At 35.9% G+C, this 7,776-nt stretch overlaps 1 protein-coding gene across 1 annotated transcript in view; it reads right to left on the minus strand.

The window, feature by feature from the left end:
* Positions 1-7,776, minus strand: part of LOC138709619 (lysosomal aspartic protease-like) — a 51,297-nt gene that overhangs the window by 33,663 nt on the left and 9,858 nt on the right. The window lies entirely within an intron of this gene.

Raw genomic sequence — 7,776 nt, forward strand, 5'->3', positions numbered from 1 at the left:
TTAAAGAAGGCATTGAGGGAATAAGAGGGGGGGGATAGGAGTTTGCCATTATAGGAACGGTAGCATAAAGAAAAGTATTGAAACACGTGTTGGTGTTGAATAATTTCCGCAGAGGTGTATTTTCGTATATATATATTGCGAGTTAAAGACTAGATAAGATGAGGGGATAGTTAAGGTATATGTACATACACACCTTTACATACAAAAAAATTTTATTTTGCATAATTTTGCCTGTAAAATTTTTATACAATTGAGAATGGTACCAGAAAGAGAATGAAGTGAACAGATGCCTTGAAATTATGTCTAAATTGTTTATAAAAATTATTTTGTTTATAATTTTGACATGCAACTTGAAACATGATAGCTCATGCAGTTTTTAAGATAGAGCCAAATTTTTTTCACTGTTTTATAGCTAAAACTATTATTTAGTGCCTGACATAGAGCTATTTTTTTATTTTCATTTACATTAATTAAATATTACCATATATGTAACTTATACTAATATTTTATGTTGCATATATCATGTAAAAATCCATAGATAATTATTAACTGCATTAATGTTATTTTACTCATTGTCAGGCACTAGGGGACATTTCAAGCTTCAAAATGACACCAATATCTTCTTGGTATCACCATATTTGACTGACATATCATGTTTAAAAGAATTAAATATTCTAAAATTACTATTTACAGGAAATGAACCACAAACTTTCAGAGCCTAGAAGACTCCATCATCATATGTCACCCCTTAAGCAGCTTCATGTCGGTTCTGTTTCAGCTTCTTTCTGCCTCTCAAATACCTCCGCCTTGTTTGAACTTCAGGTGTTGAATGTTTTTTTTTGGCATTTTTGTCCTTATTTTCCATTGCTGCAACAAATCCTGCGATGGTGCTTGTCCCAGGGTTTATGCCCATCCTCCTCAGAATTTTAATTTCTCCTTTTGGACTCTTATTAAAATGACGTACAACATCACTGACACACAAATTTACAGTTTTCTGACTAACAGTAAAATATTATAAATTACTTCATTATGTAAAAACGTGTTTTCAATCTAATGATCATGCCCTGATATCTATGCATTTATTTTGGGACTAGAAAGAAGTTTATTTTACAAGCAATGCTGGACGAGGGGATTGACAGCTACGAGGATCACTCCAAAAGTATCCACAATATTTATTTAAATATTACATTTTTAGCCTACAGCTTTGCTGTTTTCATAAAATGTAGATACATCCTTCAGGAACAATACGTCATAATATATTGTATAACAAAAGTGACTAATATGAGCTTAATATCAAACATCCAGACAGACAGACAGACAGACATACAAACAAAAATTTCAAAAAAGCGATTTTTGGTTTCAGGGTGGTTAATTATATATGTTACGACCAATTATTTTTGGAAAATCGAAAATTACCAGAAAAATTTCGGCTACAGATTTATTATTAGTATAGATACATGTTTATAGTACTATATGTATTTAGTATTGTTAAGATGGCGTACTTGATATAATAATCGAAAATATACATATATAATCGATACTATGGAATACTCGGGGTGGGTCCTATAATGCATCTGTTCCGTTGTATTATTTACTTATATATGTTAAACGACGCCATGTTACAAAAACAATATAATACCATATAATCCCTGCACCTTTCAACTGCCTTACCCCACCTTGGAATGAGGGCCTATATACCTGCACGATAAAAGTCTGAACCAACACGTATGAGCTACTCTCTGGCGCCACTCACGGGAACGTCTTAAATTAAATTTGAATACAAGGGGGAAGGATGTATCTATGACCTCCATAAATTGCAAAGTTTTAGAATAAAAAATAAATAAAAAAATGTTTTGCATTACTTTTGGAGTGATCTTCGTAGAAGTGACCGTGGATGATGACGCAGAATTTTGGAAAATGGGACTTATCTGAAAAACCATAAGGCATAAATCGAAAATTCTTATATCAAATTAAAGGGGAGAAAATTCTCTATTAAAATAGTTATATTTGAAAATTCTGATTTTTCATCATTTTTTGCATTTTGTGGGTGTACATATACCTTACGCGGTATGAGGCGAAGGGATGTGACAGGGTTAGAGTGAGTGATATGAGGGGCAATCCATGACTGTTCGCTCAATCATGAAATAAGTGTGGGGTGTGTCTGTATGGCTGTAAACACCAGTAAGGCTCAACTCACTACAACACAATTAATGTCTCGTTAAATATGTGTTCCCTCCGCACAGGATTCTAGAAGTACCAACATATGGGAGAAAATTGTGTCTTCGTTGTTTAGCATGACATTAGCATGGTTTATACGAGTAATAGTACAGTCTACTATATACAGTCACGAAGCTAGAGTTTTGAGGGTGCTAGAAGCAATAGACTGTGACGGTACTATTTTGCATTGCCTGTAATGAGGCGATATTAGCGATCCTAGTGGTGAGCAACTATCTAATGTTAGCATATTTACTACATATTGAGCTTCGCGACTGTATATACTAGACTGTGGTAATAGTATGCGTTGATACAGGTAGGCTGCGTGGGTTTCCATTCGCTTGTGTGTACATTAGGCACTCTGATAAGTCGGTTAAACTGTGGATCTGCCGGACTTCCGACTCGGCTTGGCTTTTACGAGGACTGAGGCACGGTTTGGCCCTTTGTGGACCCTTATATGCGATGATTGTCCAAGTCTGACAAGTGACATGGGTGACATTCGTGAATCCGACGCTGACAGGTGGGCCATCCTTTCTCAGCCCTGATAGAGCAAGGTTCCGCTTCGCGGACAGATATAGGCTGACAAAGCTATTGGAAAATTATATTTTATATTTACATAGTTAATTTAGTTTGGTTGTACATATTTCTATCATGGTAATGTTTAGACGTTGATTCATCGTCGTAGACTATGATAAACGTGAGCGTGTACGATTCAGTCCGTACTTATTTAATGTATTAGAATATGATTGTAATTTCAACGGTGCATGTACTTGCGGACTGGAGAGCACGAGTCATGACACGTAGATGTGCTGCATCTTTATTGGTTCATGTAAATGTGCGCTTATATAATAGAGACCGAGCTGCTGTGTATTAGGGTTGTCCAACGTCCCTGAATGTATACTAATGTTTTTTTAGAGTTCCTATACAACCCCACGTGTGTATAATTGTACCACAGTCTAGTATAGTTGACGCCATCGATTTAGGCAGATGGATTTTATTAATCAGAACTCCAGAGCGAGTTACTCTTAGCTGCAAGGTCGGTTGTTATCTTCGTCGCAGTTAGAATGGGTGAGACATAAGAGTAAACATACATTCCTGACTATACTAGTGGACTCGGATGGACAGTCACCTCCAAAAACAGTGCACATATAACCACTTTTATACAACTGCAGTAATCTGCGTTACGTAGTTGATAATGGGAGCGTCTTAATAAATAAAGGTTTAAATCGGTGAACGGCGGATGCTACAGGTGTACGAATTATTACAGTATAAAAAATTCATCCATCAAGCTCGACAACTATCAGGCTCAGACTGAAAAACACAAGAAACGAATCGACGGCTTTTCTCGTGACCTATTATCATTCCTTGTAAACACATGCTACGCATGATTTAAATCATTAAATTAAGCTCTCATATTCATCTGCTTCCATTAAGACTTTTGGAACATGAGGTTTCTTGCTTGGTTTATTGAATTACCACAGGTTATTAATTGAGAAAAACTCGCTCCGGGGTCGGGTATCGAACTCTTGACTCCCAGTTACACGCACTAGGATCTCTAACGACTGAGCTATGCCGAGACTCAATCCACAGTATCGGATCGAATCTCGTAAATTATCGAATTACGTATTTCCTTATTTCAGCATACCTATTCCTTCGGTTATTTATCCAACGTGTCGATTCCTGTCGCTTCCGCAACTCATTCTCGTACTTCATGAATGTTTGTTATTAATGAAGACAATTCCACACAACTCATATCTATTTTTCGCCTGTCGCTTCATGAAGTAATGAACATTTGCAATAATTTCTTGGTTCTGGTTCTGCAATGCTTTTTTCCTCTTAATTTAGAAAATGCAGGAGGCGAACGAAAGTCATTTACGGCACTCCCATGAATCGGACTGTGCTGTGGTGTGTTTATTAATTAGTCTAATAATGACGATACAAGAGGCGAGTTTGAACTATAAACAAGGACAGACAGCCTTATCGCAATTCATTCTTGCAGTTCTCACAAAACATTGGCTCGCCTACTGGAAATGTCATTGAGGTCATCTGCCAAAATCGGTGCCTCCGGCTATATATACAGTCACGAAGCTTGAATTATGAGGTTGCTAGAAACAATAGACTGTACAGGTACTATTTTGTATTGTCTGTAATGAGGCAATAGTAGCGATCCTAGTGGTTAGCAACTATCTATGGATGCATTTTTATTACATATTGAGCTTCGTGACTGTATATACTAGACTGTGATTGTACTGTCTTTTTGTTTTTCTCCTATGAAACACTTCTACTGTCACGACATTGTGCGTGATATAATATGTTTTCAGAATGCAGTAGTATGACAACATTCGTCGTAATATATATAGCCTACTTACATTTGTTATCGTATGAATTGGTGATTTTGACTTGACTTTTTATTGTAAATACTAGTATAATACTGTATTTATTAAATTTCCCAAAATTGAATTGATTTAAAGCTTTACTTAGTGCTTAACCACTTATTCAGTCATTCGTTATTTTTACATTTTTCATTTACAATCAGTAGCTACTTCTTTCGTACGAACATCGATTCTCTCGTAAGTATTTTTAGCATTCCGCGTTAGGTATGAGAGGTGTTTTTTCCGATGTCAGCTGCCTGCATATGCTGGGTAACTTTCGGTGCTGGACCCCGGATTCATTTCACCGGCATTATCACCTTCATCTCATTCAGACGCTAAATAACCTAGATGTTGATAAAGCGTCGTAAAATAACATACTAAAAAAATCAGCTGCCTGCGAGAGGCAACTTTTCTTCGAATCATAATAGGCCTACAATAGCACAATATTCAGTCGTTTTTTTAGTTGGTTATTTAACGATGCTGTATCAACTACGAGGTTATTTAGCGTTGATGAGATTGGTGATAGCGAGATGGTATTTGGCGAGATGAGGCCGAGGATTCATCATAGATTACCTGGCATTCACCTTACGGTTGGGAAAAACCTCGGAAAAAACCCAACCAGGTAATCAGCCCAAGCAGGGATCGAACTCGCGCCCGAGCGCAACTTCAGATCGGCAGGCAAGTGCCTTAACCGACTGAGCCACGCCGGTGGCTGATTCTGTCGTGTTTGGCCTGTTCAAGACACCAATAAATTACAGTTTTGCTAAATTTACAAAATGAACACAGTTCACCTCTTCTAACTTTCAACATAATCGAAACTAATACTATATATTGATTTTTAATAATAGAGACTACAAAATACTGTATGTAGTAACGTGACCTTATCTACCGCTCAACCAGTTTCACTTTGGCGACGACATCTATCGGGGATTCTGATAACTACGCGGAGAGACGATTTCAGCGAAATCTATCGTGTGATATTTCCTACCCTTGTATAATGACTACGGAGATGATTTAATTATTCCGAATTTTTTGGTTAAGCCGAAAACGTTTATACAATATTATTTTTTTGCATTTGCAATCTATTGAAGTTAAAAAAAAAAGTTTTTTTTTTTCTCTCTCAGACTGCCATTTTCATGGATGTTAGGACAACATACATACTATTTTATATTTTAGATAATTCTGAACATCCATGAACTTAGTTAAATACATATTTCTTGTGTGTGTCATGGATTAGTTTTGTAGTTCTCGGGAAAAGTCAAAAATGTTAATTTTACAGGAGAAGGAAAAAACCCGTCTTCACACGGGTTTATGTCGATTTCATTTTCTTCTGTATGAATTATTGTAATGAGAGAAATACTTATGTCTCTTTTTCCAAGCGAGCAGATGTTCCGTAAGTTGTCAATAAATTAATAAAAAAAAATTGTGGAAACTGACTTATGCCACTTCCCAGGCACTGCAGAGTTTAGTCTTTTCCTAAAAAAGTGTTTCCAGTTGTTGCTTTGGAGTCCAAGATTAGCAGATTTATCAATCCTAGCATAAATAACTGATCATAGAATGTTGAATAACTTCCATAGAATGGTGCCAAAATGTAAAATATTATCATGTTGATTTATTTTTTATAACATTTAGCAAACTATTGTACCCATATTGTTTCCTTATCAATCATTTTATACACTTCAAAAATGATACAACTATGATATATAATAATCTGTATAAATACTATGTTAGGCAACTCTATTAAATGTCAAACGACGTCACCATATTTTTTGTCATATCTATTTGTTGATTTGATTCCATTAATAACAGTCTTTATTAAACTGAAATTACGTTCATAAGACAGTTGCAGGATATACAGAGTGATTTATATAGAACTGACACATTTCTTTCATTAATTGTTTCAAAACGAATTGTGCTAGCGACAACTTATTATACCTAAAATGTAGAGGAATTTTGGGAGATTATTTACTTCTATAGCAAATGTTGTCCGGCGTTGTCAAATCCGGAGATCTCGGTGGCCACAGGTTCCTGGAAATTATTCGGTCGTCACATAACCCATAACATAACATAGTCCTAGTAAGCTTATATTAAATTAATTTTCATCATTTTACTAGCTATCTCAAATATTTAATTAATTATAATTCATTGAATTAAATTAGCTCATAAATTAAGTTACTACCTTACCTTATAGATTTATCTAAATTTAAATAAATGTGTAGTGAAGATTATTGCTGGAGAACCTTTTAAGTGTAGTGAAAATATTTATAATTTAAATTTATGTATTGTATTGATTAAGGCTGGTTGAGTGGAAGAGAATTGGTCTTAACTCTGCTAGCGAAAATAAAACATTATTATTATTATTATTATTATTATTATTATTATTATTATTATTATTATTATAACCGGATAAATGGAACCATGCTTCATCTGTGAACCATGTGATGGACAATATGGCAGGATTTTGCACAATGAACGTCTGAAACCAACGACAATAATTCAATCTTTTATCCTTATCTGGTTCCTGTAGCTGATGAATAACCGTAACCCTATATGGCTTTAGGCTCTCTGACACATTGAGTAGGTGTACCCTGTCTCCTGCGACAAACGTCTTAATGATTTTTTGGGTGACTGCTCCAGTCGTGCTCTTATGTCAACAACAACCGTGGGAAGCCTAGATGAACGATGCTTGCCCTTTTCACTCACCAGAGGTCCAGTTGTTTCCAATTTGTTTACCAGTCCCAGTATTGTGTTTCTTTTGGGAGGATTGCGAACACCAAATTCTCTCTGGTATGCCCTTTGAGTAGCTGTAATTGAATTCGTAATCCAGTATTGCTTCACAAGGAAGAGTCGTTGATTTAATGTGTACTGCATTTTCACGCTGACACAAAATGTCGAAAACAGCTGCCAACAATAGGAATGAAACATAAACATCTGCGCATCTAGTGACAAGGAATCGAAACTCCAGAACATTCTGTCTGTTGGTTTCAGACGTTCATTATGCAAAATCCTGCCATATTGTCCATCACATGGTTCACAGATGAAGCATGGTTCCATTTGTCCGGTTATATGACGACCGAATAATTTCCAGGAACCTGTGGCCACCGAGATCTCCGGATTTGACAACGCCGGACAACATTTGCTATAGAGGTAAATAATCTCCCAAAATTCCTCTACATTTTAGGTATAATAA

This window comes from Periplaneta americana, chromosome 11, assembly GCF_040183065.1.
Source record: "Periplaneta americana isolate PAMFEO1 chromosome 11, P.americana_PAMFEO1_priV1, whole genome shotgun sequence".
Taxonomy (NCBI): domain Eukaryota; kingdom Metazoa; phylum Arthropoda; class Insecta; order Blattodea; family Blattidae; genus Periplaneta; species Periplaneta americana.